Genomic DNA, 16,873 nt, shown 5'->3' on the forward strand with positions numbered 1-16,873 from the left:
ATTTCATTATGTATTCCAATGTAATAATAGAAATAAAATGCACAACAAATGCACAAAATATATTCAAGAAAGTCAGAGTGAATGAGTTGTATAATTATTTCATTATATATTCCAATGTAATAATAGAAATAAAATGCACAATAAATGTAATGCTCTTGAATTATCCCAAAACCATCTCTCCTGCCCCCCTGGTCTGTGGAAAAATTGTCTTCCACAAAACCAGTCCCCGGTGCCACTGCTATAGATTGTATTTCTGATAAATACTACTAATAACTTCACTTCTGCATTTTTCAAGAAATTAATAAGGCAAAATGTGAATGTTAATTACTATGAAGTTGATAAGTTGATAGGAATACAAAGGTTTATCAATCATCATGAAATATAAATACTGCATAATGAAAATATTAATAATAATAACAGCAGTAATAATTATTCAGGAAAGTCAGATATTGGCACTCTCTCTTCTATCCATAAAACATGGAAGCCTCCTTGATTCTGGTATGTTGGAGTCTTCATAATCAAAGCCTCAGCCACATAGATTTATCCCCTCAGTCATGCCAGGAATAATTGGTTTGATTCTACAAAAGAAAAGCTGAATATAATAATTCACATCAGTAAATTACCGTCTAGGTTCAATTGCTACATGTTTTAAAAATTAAATATATTCTAAATTAAATGTTTTCATTTCTTGTGACAAAGTATTTCTATATATCCCAATTGCATGACAATTTAACCATGAAGTGGACCATCAATTTTCAAATTTAAAATATAAATGTCTGTAACGGTCTTAATTTTAGACTATGAAAATGATGCATTCTGGGATTTAGACTCTTTTACTTTATGCTGGAGAAGAGTTAAAACACAGTCTGAAAAACTGATAGAGCAGGGTGAGGCGTGGGCATTCCAGATGTGGCCTCTGCCTTTGCAGCCCTCCAGTGGATTGCCCCCAGCTGGTTATGTGCATGGGGGTCTGTTTGCCTCTCCCACTGCCCCACGGCCTCCTCCCTGACCTCAGGTGCAGAGAGGGGAAGAGTGCTCTGCGGTGAGGGTGTATCATCACACAGTTTTCTTCTTTGTATAGTAAATATTTTTGGAAACACTAAGTTAAATACCCAGAAGAAAACAGTAAAGAAACAAAATCATTTAGAAAACCTAAATGATCAACAAGCATATCATATAGTATACACATAGACAGTACATGACTGTACTAGACAATCATGCTTTGATACAAATATATAAAATAGTAGATGTTAATAAATATCTTGCTGTCTTAAGATGAAATATTTTACAGCCTTTACAGCCATAACTTTACAATTTGAACTGAATAATTATATATGTATATTTCCCCACCCTGCTAAAAATTATACTGGAAGCTGTAGTAATGTCCTCCACAACGGTCATTACTGCTAAATAATTAACCTTGACATTCCTTAAGAGCCCCTTCTCTGCTAGCAATATTTAGAACTACTGAAGCGAGAGATTTTCTTGCTGATATAATAATTGCATGGATAGTAGTACTACTCCAAATGAAAAGACATTAAAACTGACTTCCGGAGACTTTATTTTTCTTCTAGTGAGTCCATTATGGATAGAATTTAATTCCTTACTGATTCTAGAATTACAAAGCAAAGTACTTATGTGATGGAATTATACTGAGCTACTAATTATCTGTTGTACATTTGAAATGTAAACAATTTCGTTTGCCATAATTACTTTTTTCTCATTTTAGTTTCAATAACTAAATTCACTTGTTAAAACGACATTATAAAGAAATCTACTTTAAACAAAAAAGTGATTCCAAAGATTGAGAGTACAATTTAAATTAATAATAATTATGCAATTTAATACTAATTTTGTCAGTTTGTTGTATGCTTTTACCCATAGATAATTCCCTGTTCATATTATAAAGGAATATATTAATTTTCAAAGTGGATATGAGATTAAAATATGGCTTATTTTACAGGGTTGTTATTTATTGGTGTCAAGTTGACACTAAACACTGAAAAATAGGTTTAGAAACTTATACTAAAGTGTTTTCCATCACCATTTATTTTATTAATATGCATGTATGCATTCAATTTACTTAAAATTAGGTGAGACTTATGGTTTTAACACTCCATGATGGATTGTGGTGTTCACTTTTTAAATGAAAATTGTTTCTAATCTTGCTCCTGTGTATATATCTGTTCCCACCTTGTGTGATTTATATCCAAATTTCAGAGTTCTGAGTACTAATTCCACATTCAAACGTAAGGAAGAAGGATAGAATTATTTAAAAGTATTGTGTACGCTTGGAGTCATCAGTTTAATTTCCTGGAAGCTCTTCTATCAATTACTGATCTCTCAGAAACTTTTCATGACCTAGTCACTCCATTATTTAACAGAAACAATTTTAATTTTGCATTAATAGGATTGCTCTTTTTACTGAATCATTAACATTTTTAAAATCCCATATTATATTGATAATTGCCATTTATAAAGTGTTTACTGTGTCTCTTGAGCTTTATGTACGTAGACATATCACCTCCATTACTAAAGCTAACTCATGGGGTAAGAATGGCCATGTGAATGTTGCACATGAGGGGTAAAACATGAATAGAACTAAAATTACTGCAGTTCACACAGCTAGTAACCAGCTGAAGCTCTGGGCAGCACCCTTGATGACCTGGCTGCTGTGCCTGCACTGTTCATCCCACCAGGATGGCTGCGAATCATGTGGTCAGGGGGAATGTGGCTCTCCAGGGAACATCCAAGGCCATCTAATACCAAAAGGAAGTTGTGTGTGTGCTTCAATACTCATAGAGGTAGCAGCTATATGGGTGTACAATACTTTATCCGAAACACTTGGGACCAAATCTAGCCCAAAACCCAGAATGTTTCAGCTATAGAAACGTAGTAAACACCTCTTGCAGCAATTGGTGGAAGGAGGCTCGAATCCATCATTAATATTCTGTATAGAAATGTATGAATCTTCATGCTAAGTGAGACATTATAAGTAGCTTCATTTCATTTTCCATCAAGTATTACTACTAAATAAGCTATTACAAACCTTCAAGTTGCCATTTTTTAAAATTGAATAATTGTGGATAAGAGAAGAAGTTACTACTGAAAGGAGGACCTTGTCAAGAAAAATTAAGAGCAGGTGATGCATTGCTTGGTATGTGGCAGTATGGCTGTAGACCGATCTACCTTGTCTCTGCATCCGGGCTACACTCAATGTTTAAGATGTTTAAGACATGATTAGTTGTCCCAGTGTTCCCAGATCTAAAAACCTGTTTGCCTAAATGGTTAAAACAAAAAACTTCCTGAATACTCAACTGGTGTTTTATATATCAAGATTTCCTCCCAATTCGTTTAAACTTAAAATTAATTATGTACATGGACATAATGAATATTGTGATAATACCATTCTGTTGAAACTGAACACAATGACAGCAACTAACTGAAGACAGACCCTCATTAACTGTCATCTGTATAAACCTAGACTGAGCTCACTCACAATACCCAATATTGGTCTTACAACTGATAGAAGTTCATTAGATCACTGTTGCAGAATCTGAATTTTCTGTCACTAGACCACCCAAATACTTCTCTTGTTTTTCTAAAAGTGGTTTTTTTTTTTTACACATTCATTGAAATAGTTTCTTCTCTAACTTACATTCTCATGAGATTTCTCATGTCATTCTAAATCAGTGGCACATTCTAGTGTGTTCTTCAGCAACTAAGGCTATAAGACGTGGGTGAAAACATGTATATACAGGTCCCTTTTAGTCTAATGTGTATTCTAGTCAAATATGACACATTGCTATAATGTTGCCTATGGTAATGTTTGGAGTAAGTTTGGGATGTTTTTGACATTAAGTCCACATTGAGAGCTTATAAACAGTAACTGTTATTTCAGTACCACATGAACGTTGTGGCATAATGTAATTATTCCAGACTGAAATGAAATAGAAAAAGCTTCTCACACTCAAGTGTCAGGTTGTCCTATATAGGATTTTCGATTAGCTCCCCATTTTAATTAATCAACCTGACTTTTTCCCACTACATTGACATTGCCAAAGGTGAATTTTCACATTCCTTGCTTTTATTAAGTACTCAATTCTGTATATTTTCAAATTATTCTACATAGGTGAATATATAAAATCTAAGTTAATTTTATGCCTTCATATATCTTATTGATCAAAACTATAATTTAATATTTACATGGAGATAACTCTCATTAATGTCGAGTGCTGTGTATTTAAAAATTCTATGAAACAGCAACAAAAAGCATACATCATAGGAAGCAAGACTGGAGGACAGACACACAAAGACAGAAACGCAACAATGAACCTAAGAACCAACCTTATCACCATTAACCACACCAAACCAAAGCCAAGTCTCCCCATTTTATCTTTACCCTGACCTAAGAAATGGCTAATGATAGAGTTTTTTTTTTTTTTTTTTTTGACAAAGTTTTACCCTTATTGCCCAAGCTGGAGTACAACACTTACTGCAACCTCTGCCTCCTGGGTTCAAGAGATTCTCCTGTCTTAACCTCCTGAGTAGCTGGGGATTACAGGCGCCTGCCACTATGCCTGGCTAATTTTTGGTATTTTTAGTAGAGACGAGGTTTCACTATGTTGGCCAGGCTGGTCTCGAACTTCTGACCTTGGGTGATCCACCCTCCTTGGCCTCCCAAAGTGCTGGGATTACAGGCGTGAGCCACCACGCCAGGCCAGTACGTTTTTTTGTTTTGTTTTGTTTTGTTTTTCTAATGGGGGAAGAGAGCAGTTGAGAAACTACAAAAAGTCAAGTTCATACATTTCCCTATACCCCTCCCTTGAGTTTTATAATGGGTCTGAAGGCAAATCCTGACGTCAGATATGTCACATAAATATATTCCAAAGGCAGTAGACAGTCGTCATCCCTTCTACTGAGATTAAAATTACAGTATTCTTACAAAGAATGTGCTGTCAGTGTGTACTCATACACACCAAGACGCATATTTTTTTGATGGGACAAAGATGAGCACAACAGACAGTTGGTGTTTTCAATACAGCACACAACACATGTAACAGTTTGGGCTCACATAGGGATTTAACCTGTTCTCATTTGGGGCACCATCCAAATCACAAACCCTAATCTCAATGAGTGATTGGGGGCTCAATATTTATTAATTTAACATATTTATTCTATAGCTCTGTATTATTTCAATACCAGACTCCAGATAGATAAGAATGCATTGTCTCATTTTTTTTTTTTTTTGGCTCTTTAGTTCGAGAAGTCTATTTCCTTTCATATTTCTCCTTCATGATCATTTACTAACAAACATACCCATGACTTGGTATGTTAACAGAAGAGATGACTAATGAAATCTAAATAGTCATAAAAGGAAAATTCCCATGAACTGGATAAACACAAGAATTACAAATGTGATGAATAGGAATAAGATGCTACAGAAATTGTTATTGCCAAGAGTATCATTTCAGCCACATTTCAATACTCATAACAACTACTTAGAATCAGCAACACCGCACAGCTAATCAACTGCATCTGTTCATCTTCACAGCTGTTACTCTGGAAAAAATGCCACTCTCCTCCCCACTCGGCTCCAAACACAGTGTGATTGTAATGAACACCTATCCTGATGAGGAATGCAAGCTGCATCTTAGAGAAAATTCAAATAGAGGTCCATTTGAAAATGGATGATACGTAGTTACCAAGGAAACTAACTCGCTGTGAGTCAACAAACTGGCTTAACTTCGAGCTTTACGAGTTTATTCCATACAGAATTAACTTGCTATTCATTTTTACCTACTCTCCTAAAATGGTTAGGAAACAAAATAAAATTATAAATATTATTAGCCATGCAATTAAAAGAGTAGTTTATTTTGTTATTTCTTGTCATTGATTTTGAAGAAAATATGTGTTCTTTTTCAGCCTTTATGGATGCTGTCAGCCATACACATGCATATGCCTCCATGGTTATGCAATGGAAAAGGAAGAATGTCAGGAAAAATGCAGAGGACAGATTAGGTAGGTGAATCTGCCATGAGGGGTTAAGAGACCATGTAAGGAGGGTCAAAGGTTCATTTCTTTGAAAACACATCACTGAAGCAAGATCTGAATGGAAATGTTACTATGAGAAGGAGGTGGGAGGAAAATAAGAAAAGTCTGGGGATGAAAAGAAGCACAGGGCTGCCTCTTTTTTTTTTTTTTTTTTTTTTTTAGACGGAGTCTCACTCTGTTGCCAGGCTGGGGTGCAGTGGCATGATCTTGGCTCACTGCAACCTCCGCCTCCCAGGTTCAAGTGATTCTCCTGCCTCAGCCTCCTGAGTAGCTGGGACTGCAGGCACCCACCACCACGCCTGGCTAATTTTTGTACTTTTAGTAGAGATGGGGTTTCACCATGTTGGCCAGGCTGGTCTCGAAGTCCTGACCTCAGGTGATCCGTCTGCCTCGACCTCCCAAAATGCTGGGATTACAGGCGTGAGCCACCACGCCCGGCCTAGGGCTGCCATTTTTAAGTAAGACGCATTATGGCCCAAATACAAATAGACAAAAGGAAGGTGGAAAAGAGGCCGGGTGAGGAGGCAGAGCATGCCTTACCTCTTCCGATCTGTGAACATTTGGAGGTTTTATTCCAAGAACAATCAGAACTACATAATGACTTCCGGCCAGGGAGATTGACATTATTCCAGGACAATCGTACTTAAAACATATGACCTGTCAAGGGTAAATATTTTTCCTGGATTCCTCTGTGTCATCTGTCAGAATTCCTCTGCTGCCCACTTGTGGATTTCCCCTTTCTTCTCCACCATGCCTTGCTAAGCTGCAGTGTCTTCTCAACCTCTAGCCTGGAAACAGACCTCCTGTAGTCCCACAGCTGTATTTCTGGGGTCATGTTTGGCTCTTCTTTCATCTTATCTGCCTCCAGGCACCATGTCCTGCAGATGCAAGTCCCCACAGTTCTTGGTAGGACTGCATTGTGACGCCTATTGCCTCAGCTGTAAGCCAGGCCTCACTAACTCAGGTCACCCTGGAGCAATAGCCTTCAACTTCCAGTCTCACTTTCCAGACCTACCTTTTGCCATGAGGCTGTGCTAGCAGTCATTGAAACATCCAGATTTGATTTTAGTTAGCTTTACTCCTAACTTAAAAAAATACCAAACCCCCATTAACTTTTATAGCATGTGACTCAGGATTCTCCCTGGTCTGATGTTAATGTACTTAAACAGCAGTAGTTCTCCCAAGTCCCAATTTTGTATAATTTTGGCTTACTTCCTAAAACGTTCTCTGTTCCAGTCTTTACTAATGCTCTCAGCCTGTGGAGATCTTAATTATGCAAGATGAGTTTTTAATTAAGTCTCTGGTTTTGCCTGTGATAATAAAATTTACCTTTTATCCAGTGCTTACCATGTGCCTGGCACTGTTCTAAGCATGTTAATTCACAACAGTGTTCTGTGTGGTTTGTACTGCTAGCCTCATTTCACAAATAAGGAAGTTGAGGGTAAACATGACATACACCTTGTAGGTGGCAGAATTTAGATTTCAATGCAAGTATTCTGTCCCAAGAGCCCACATGGTGAACCACAAAGCCATGTTATTATGTACCTCAAGGTTGGTACATGGTACATCACACCCTTTCTCAAATGACTTATGGAAATTTTCTCTCTTACTATATTGTCTTCAGAATCTATATTTTGTTTGGATTTTTGTGGTTTTTTTTTGCCTTCTATTAGTAGGTTATTAATAGTACACATTGAGCCCTATGCGGTAGTACAGTATGTGGTTAGATGAACAGCCCATCCATCAAATCCTGCCTGTCCAGTTACCATAGGCTGACTCTAGCAAATTTAAACTGTCTCTTCCTCAGCTACCACATCTGCAAAATAAAGACAATAACATCAGGTAAAACGAGGTAATATTACCTCCTAGTGGGTATTATGAAGATGGAGTAGCTTGCGTGTGTGTGTGTGTGTGTGCATGTGTGTTTTAGAACAGTTCCCATTCTAGCTCAAATTGAATGCTTATACAAGTGTAATTTCTAGTACCACTTGTTATTAGTATTAGTTTCCAGACTTACTTCTAGTGGGGTATTCTCCCAATTATATAAACACTTATTTCTACATTTTTTCCCAATAATGCACAAAATATTACAAAAAGAGGAAATAAGAAACTGTGGTAATAGGTAACCTGTCCCGCTGAGGGTCTGCCAGTTTCCAGAATTGGAGCCATTTATTTGATCCTGCAGCTTTACTGCAGTTGTCTAGGTTGGCTTGTCAACTTACCGGGCAGCCATGGTCAAAACTGCTGAGCCAGGAGACACTGAAACGAGAGAAGATTTCTTATCGTAATCCAACTCCTCTTTCCTGTTACCCATGTCGTGGCAGATCCATCCACCCATTTGCAAACCTTTGCAGATCCTAATTTTTTCACTTTGTGCTAAAACTCTTCTTACTTTAAACTTCAGTCTGTTGGGGCTCAAAAACAGATACATCAAAATATGGCACCTTGACATGCTGAACTGGAGAAGAAGCTTCAAGGTCTTTCTGACCTTCCCCCACCTCCTATCTCTCTGTCCTCTGTCTCTCCCAAAGCACAGGATAAAGTTCCTTTATCTGCCTAAAGTCTGCACCTGCCAATTTCCTCTGGTTCCTATTCCTGAGTTTTTATTGACTGAACTCATATTGCAAGAAGAAAGACTGAAGTCTGTCAACACACCTGAACAGATTTCTCACAAATCTCTGTCTGCTCTGTAAGCGCAGCAGACTTTGTCCCAGGCCACTGTATGTTCTTCAAGCCCATGGAATTCTTCCAAAGATTTTCTACTACTTCCCTAAGGTCGTCCACACTCCCCATCTCCCTCACCCCTAAGAAAGTCTAGAACCATTTCTACCCCATTGCATGGTGGGGCAATCGCTCTGTAATTTCCCCCATGCACACTAATAAATTTGTATTCCATTTCTCCTGTTACTCTGCCGTTTGTGAGTTGATTTTCCAGTGAACCCTCAGAGGACTAAGGGGAAGTTTTCTTTTGTCTTCTATAAGGCCTACCAGTCATGCTAACTATACCTTCCTTCTCATTCTCAATTTTTTCCAACTAAATAAAATAGATACGTTTATCATTCCTGAACTTCCCATATTTCCTTTATCTAGGAAAATAGTACAATATATTTGGGTCCTTGCAGTTGTGTTCATAATCTACTATATAACATTTGTGTAACTTCAGAAAGATCTAATGGGCAGTGTTGATCTATGCTATATCCATAGCTGAGTGTGGTTGCATCAGAGTGGACTCCTGACCCAAGAGGAGCCAAGTAATTCATTCATCATCAGAAGACATCTCTCTTTCTTCTTTCTTTTTCTTCTTTCTTTCTTTCTTTCTTTCTTTCTTTCTCTTTCTTTCTTTCTTCTTTCTTTCTTTCTTTCTTTCTTTCTTTCTTTCTTTCTTTCTTTTTTTTCTTTCTCTTTCTTTCCTTCCTTCCTTCCTTTTCTTCCTTCCTTTTTTCCTTCCTTCCTTCCTTCCTTCCTTCCTTCCTTCCTTCCTTCCTCTTTCTTTCCTTCCTTCCTTCCTTCCTTCCTTCCTTCCTTCCTTCCTTCCTTCCTTCCATTTGTTCGTTCTTTCTTTCTTTCTTCCTTTTCTTCTACCTATCTATATTTGCTTTTCTGAACACTTGAATGAAGGGTCACAGAGACGTGAAAAGTGATGTAGCCATGGATTACAAAAGCAATGGTCAGTTATCACCTATGTGGAGCTCCTCAAATACATCTTGGCACCCTGCTCCCCGAAAGCCCGATTTGTAACTTTTTCCTTTTATTTAGTGTCTTGCCTCAGTATCCTTCTAGCAATATTTGTGCACCTCCACTAAGTTTATCATCCCTATTCTTATCTCACTTTGGTTTCTTCCAAAGCAGTTTCCCTAATAAGCACTAAAAGGAGCTGTGTAATAAACCACTACAACTTTGTGGATTGAAACAACAATCACGTATCTATTTCATAATTCTTCAAGTGAGTAATTAAGTCTGTCTTGAATGGAATCTTTCATGCATTCACTCATCCACCCTAGAGTATGTATCTTACTCAGCAGCGAGCTGTCGGGTGGCTTTCCTGACAGTGGCTGTGCTCGTCGTCACATCACTGGGAGCTTCAGGTGAAACAGCTGCGTCAGCTTGGGTCTTGCTCACATGCTCACTCATTCTCAGTGAGGCTAGCCTGGGCCTGGTCTTATGGAGTAAGCAGGGATTTCAAGAGAGAAAGACAAAAGACACGCAAGTCTCCTTGGAGCCCAGGCATGTAACCCTGCATATCATCACTTTTGCTGCATTGTACTGATCAAAGCAAGTCCCAAGAACCACCCAGATTTGAAGAGAAGAGAAATAGACTCCATGCCTTAGGAGGAGGTGCAGTATTGCATTGCAAAGAGTGTGGAGTCAGAGAGCAGTGAATAGTTGTAGTTAGTTTTGTAATCTATTACAAACTCCCGTTAACATAAGCTCAGTTACTTGGCCATATCTCTCCCCCTTTAAGAGACCATGGCAAAACTCGGCAAAAAAATAGCATCACCCTACAGATTAATCCCATGACAAACTCACTGTTACTGTTTTGAGGTGGGCTTTTAGTATTCCCTCAAAATCTTTCAATTTTTTCCTGTCAGGACTCTTTTCCAAACCCCTCATTACTTTTAAACCCTCTCAATTCTCCTTGAGCCATCTGTCCAACTACCTGAACCCTTTGTTTGTGAGAGAGAGATAAAAACTATTCAAATAATGCCTTATTTTATCAGTGCAGTTTTTATTACTTTTTGTTACAGCAAAGTAATATTGAAGGGCTTGGGAGGAAAAACATATGCCAAATCTTGTAGGGAATAGAGTGTAATCAGAAAAATGACATTATGTCTGGTGCCAGTTACCTGCAACTCATAACATTAATGCATCATTTAAATAAAGAGCAGAGTTAACATATCCAGTGTAGAAAATGGGGAAAAACCTAGGGCTAAATGTCAGGGCTTTATATTTGCCTTTCCTAACGATTAACTGTAAACTGGCCTCTGTTTATTAATCTGTAAAGTAAGCAGGTTGAACAAAGTGATCAGTGTGGTTACTTACAGCAAGAAATATATCCAACCAGGGACTTTCATTGGGTGATACAAAAAAGTTTAATGTTCTGCAGAAATAAAACAAAACAGACCATTTGATGTTTAATGGATAAATGCTTAAAACCTCTTCTTAAAGATGTTTTACTCATGTATTTTTAAATCTGCATTTCTTCGTTTTACTATAAGCACATTTAAGGAAAGGCAAAATTGTTCTGCAATAGATACCCATCTGTTACTTCTTTTATACTTTGTTATTGTAACTGTTACTTCTTTTATACTTTGTTATTGTAACATATTTCTATAGTTATGGTATAATCACTTCCCTGTAAACAATGACAAAATCACCACTCAGGATTGTTGTAATTTGAAAAATGAAGAGTATACAGACACAATGAATACTTCCAAATACGTGTAACGTCATGGTTCAGTGGTCACTACTACTGGCTGTCAGGATGGCCAACTTAAAGCATATTTTCCCATTGTCTTTATAAGTTTCTCAATGATGTTATGGGAAATTGTGTGTCTAAAGCCAAGTGGTCAAATCTCTAAGTGAGCCATAAGAGAGTCTCCAGGTTCCTAATGAGGGAAGTTGTACAGCAACTCCCTGGTGCCCCTACAGTGAGATTTCAAATCTCTGGCACTGTCAGAGATCATCCTTAACCTGGCTCAACTTTTAGTCCATTCTTCAAAGTATAGTCTAGAATGGGCTGCTTCTGGGAAGGTTTTGCAGGTGGTTTATTCGATCCTTACTGTTGACTTAAGAAATACCTCTAGGTGTCAGTGCTTTTGTCTTTATTGTCAAAATAATGACTACTTTTTTTTTAAACAAGTAAACTCTTTAACAAGTGAACTTTTTTAACAAGTAAACTCTTTTTCTTTAACCAGTAAACTCTTGAAAAAACAGCAAGAGGAAAGTATTAAAGATAATTAAATCAGAATAAATTCTAACCTCTCTTTACGTATTTACATTAATTTCCTGTGAAGACATCTTTCAACTCTACTGCAGATAAGCCACAACTGTGGGACAAGTGACCTTCTTTGGCTGGCATCTTCTTTCTGGGCTCCAGGTAGATAGCAAGCTCTTCCGACAGTCCCCCTTAATTTTGATGTTATATTGCTATGGAAAAAAATACTATTGTTTAGCAGGTAGCTAACAAAATTTTTGTAGTTTAGTAGCATGGAAGCTATTGTTTTCATTAACAATGTATTAAAGGTACAGGTTCTCCAGTGAATTCACACATGTCCATCATCCCAACTACAACACAACTCTATGAGATGGAGAGATAGCACTTCTCCCATTCTATAATAAGAATATAGAGCTTTTGTTACATCAAGTGCCTTTCCACAAGTAGTGTAGCTGGTAAATGGTGGAGTGAAAAGAGATTCTAGGTCTTTTTAAGTCAGTTCCACTAGAGTGGAGAGATGGAAATATGTGAAATCACCATGCCTATTTACCACTCTGAGTTTGTTTGTCAACCTGTGGAGTTAAAGGTTTTGGACTTAGCAATATCTATCTTTCCTTCCAACATTGACCTATTCATTCATAGATGTACAAGGTATTTCAACAGTGAGACTATGTGAAGCTAACTCTAGGAACCATTCAGAAGAACTCAAAGTAAGCTTTGTGTATTTGTTTTACATCCAGAAACATTGGGTCAAATGAATAAACTTAATTATTAATAGTCTTCAAAAATAGGTTTTATATTTTAAGTCACCCAGAGTGGCAATAGGGCAGTATTTATTGATTTGTTCATTTTTAACTTGCCATTAAATATCTCACCAAAGATATTTTAAAAGGCAGATATGCTGCTGCTATCTTCTGTTTGTAAAGCAAATTTGGTGGGCTTCATGGTCAATGCATTGCGGTGATACTATGCGTGATCACTTCCCTACACCATGTGCAGAGCTATCATAGAAAATATGCGTATAAAGAAAGGAAGAAAAGAGACACGCATAAGTTTAACTTCAATTAATCTGTTATATTGAATAGTTAAGAGTCCTAGATCAAAATCAGAAAAGCAACACAATAACCTCCTCTTCACCACTGTTACTTCTGTAAAACCTCACTTTGCAGGACTACTTTTTCCATCTCTGTGGACATAATTTGGGGCAGGTTCTACTTACTCTTTGGTTACTCTCAAATAATAAAAAGTCCTCCAATGTCATGTAATTGCAAAATAGTCTCAGTTCAGTGATTGATATGTCCAGTCTTATGTCACAATCTAAGCCTTAGTTTAGATAGTTTCTCCAGCCCACACTAAGGTGAAGACAGGAGTGGTTGGCTTTTCCCCTCTGTCCTGGCTGATTGCTTTTACCACTACAACATGTTTTTCTAACCAATGCTGCTTTGGGCCCATCCAGAGAAGAACAGAAAGTGGTGAAAGGAGGGAGGAGAGGAAAGAGAATAGGCAAATTACTTTTCCACCAATATGATGGTGAGTTCCAGTGCTTTCTGGGCTCCGCCAGAGTTGAAGTTGACTTTTTCTGTCATAGTGTGCACTTATGAGTTCTTTGCAATCTCCCTCATTACATTTGAATAAATAAATACCCTTCTCTCCTTGCTGGTCACTTATGACTTCTTTCTCAGCTGCTAGACATCTCACGGTAGCCCTCCCACATCATCTCGCAGGCCCCTCAGCCCTCTAATGGGCCCTCTGGAGTAGAAGCTCAGAGGAGCCCTGACTACTCTCTCTCATCTAATCCATTTCCAGGCCAGGGAAAACACTCAGGCATATTTTGGTCTGACAAATTCTGGCAACACAAGTCCATCCCATTTCAGTTTTATCTCCTTTGCAGCTAGCCATTTCTGTGTTCACACCTTTATTTTACTCATCTTTGTTGGAGAGCAGGCTATGCAGTGTGCTAAGGTCCTGGCACCAGATATGCATCCTCTGGGTGATTCCTCTGACGTTTCTAACACAAAACAAAAGTCAAATCCGCCCATCCTCCATACACACTCATAAATGCACTCCAACCTGGGGGAAGTGCAAGACTCCCTGCACACTGATGGTGCTCTCCTAATACACTTTCCTAACCTTACATTATTTGCTCAAGCTTTCCAAACTATTTTATAAGGTGGAGATCAGATATGACTGAAAGAACTAATTTTCGGGCACTTTCTTTTCCTGAAAGGAACATTACTGTCTGACACCTGACTCAGAATACATCAGCTAAAACTCAGCAAAAACTGTGACTAAAATAGTTATGATTCTATTTTAAATGTGCTGTTGTAGAAAGGTACCATGATAAAAGATGCAAAACCATGAGTAGGAGTTGAAGTCTGAGGCTGGGTGAACTTCGCCACCAGAAGCAGGCGTGACAGATGAGGTTGTAGATCCCCAAACGGGAGACATCCTAAGGTCAGACCCTTGAGAGTGAAGACTAGAGCCGATAGGCAGAGACTGGAATAGGGCAGCCCCCTAATTGGGGGAAGCTAACCTGGTTTAGGAAAAAACAATTGCCGTGTGGGAAATAAGAGGATGTAAATCGCGGTGTGCTAGTAGCCAGCACCGGCCCCGGGGAGCAAATGTTCTCTGTGGACAGAGTATTTACAGCATGGAAACCAGCTTTTCTAACCAACTCTTCAAATCAGGGCTTTTCACCATGATAACGAAAACCAGCTTTTCTTTTTTTTTTTTTTATTATTATACTTTAGGGTTTTAGGGTACATGTGCACAATATGCAGGTTTGTTACATATGTATCCATGTGCCATGTTGTTTTGCTGCACCCATTAACTCGTCATTTAGCATTAGGTGTATCTCCTAATGCTGTCCCTCCCCCCTCCCCCCACCCCACAACAGTCCCCGGAGTGCGATGTTCCCCTTCCTGTGTCCATGAGTTCTCATTGTTCAGTTCCCGCCTATGAGTGAGAACATGCAGTCTTTGTTTTTTTGTCCTTGCAATAGTTTACTGAGAATGATGGTTTCCAGCTTCATCCATGTCCCCACAAAGGACATGAACTCATCATTTTTTATGGCTGCATAGTATTCCATGGTGTATATGTGCCACATTTTCTAACCAACTCTTCAAATCAGGGCTTTTCACCATGATAATGAGCTGTTAAATATTTACCAGCATAACAATGGCTATGAGCCTGTATACAATTTAAAACCTGGAAGTGGTGCTTTAATACCAGACAAAGTAGAATTTAAAGCAAAAGATGATAGAGAATTATGGGTACTATAATAAAGATACATGAGGCAACCCAACAAGAGGGACTAGAAGTCGTAACATATGTATTTACAGGAAATACATAGGCAAAAGTCTATCCTAACACAATAAAAAAATAAGAATTCCATGGCAATGAGGGAAAAATTTTAATAAATTTCTCTTAGACATTGATCAATCGAGTAGGCAAAGCATTAGGAAGAACACAGACTCTTTGACGAAGAGAATTAAAGAGTTTAACGGAAATTCATATACATATACACATACATATTCTGCAACAAAAATCTAAAAATCAGAGCATTTTAATGTTCAATATTGAGGATTATGATAATGTATGCATTAGTGGTGATGATTAAATTACCACTCTTTATCTATGTATACATATCCTATTACATTTCCAGCTATAAAAAAAACACAATGTGAAGATGATTATTGTTTTTAATATGTGTTTCCATTTTCTAAGGATGTGACTGAATTATTTCATTGTGTGTCTTATGGTTGTAAACATTCACATTCTGTAGTGAAAGCATCAGGCCTTAAGGCTCATTTTAAAACATACAAAGAGGCCTGGTGCAGTGGCTCACACCTGCAATCCCAGCACTTTAGGAGGCCGAGACGGGCAGATCACGAGGTCGGGAGATCAGATGGAGACCATCCTGGCTAACACTGTGAAATCCCTTCTCTACTAAAAATACAAAAAAAAAAAAAAAAAATCAGCCGGGCGTGGTGGCAGGCGCCTGTAGTCCCAGCTACTTGGGAGGCTGAGGCAGGAGAATGGCGTGAACCTGGGAGGTGGAGCTTGCAGTGAGCCAAGATGGCACCACTGCACTCCAGGCCTGGGCGACGAGCAAGACTCCGTCTCAAAAAAAAAAAAAAAAAAAAAACTCAAAGAATATTATGCAAAACTAATTGAATTTTTTAAAGAAAGTAGAAGGATTTTCTAGTGTCCTGGAAATGAATGCTCAGTGTGACAGAATCTGAACATGGAAAAACCATGAAGCCTTAATTATACTTTCATATTTAGTTTCAAGGGCCAGAGATGCCAGAATAATTGGAAAGACACACAGCAAAAATTATAAGAAATGGTAAAACTTGTAATTATAAACAAAGCAATAAATTGATTGTTAAGATACCTCTGTCAGAAGCCACTATGCATAATAGGGTTAGAAATTCAGCCAAAATATATAAACTTGTAATTTCTGTTCTTTTTTTTTTCTTTTTTGAATCAATAGCATCCATTGTACATAGATGAAACTACCATCATTGTGAACCAAATCTTTTGGTGTTTACCAGCTTGGAGGTGTAAAGGAAAGCCCTGAGCTTATAGTACTTTTTCAACATTTGCCAATTTGTAGAAATAAAATGAGATTTGTGAACAATAAGACACACAAGAAACAATACACTTGTGTAAATAAGAATAGTGCAAATGCAAAGATGTGTCAAATCTGAGACTTTCATCCATGTACCATAGTGTAATATAAAAAGGGGTACTCCAGTTGATCGTGTGTGAACACTCTGGAGATATACTGATGAAAGCTAGATAATTGCCAGCCATATTAAGAGCAGTATATTGAAAATTTTTATTTTTTTCTCAGCTTTATATACATAAGTGGGTAGAGAC

This window comes from Symphalangus syndactylus, chromosome 9 (assembly GCF_028878055.3).
Source record: "Symphalangus syndactylus isolate Jambi chromosome 9, NHGRI_mSymSyn1-v2.1_pri, whole genome shotgun sequence".
Lineage (NCBI taxonomy): Eukaryota > Metazoa > Chordata > Mammalia > Primates > Hylobatidae > Symphalangus > Symphalangus syndactylus.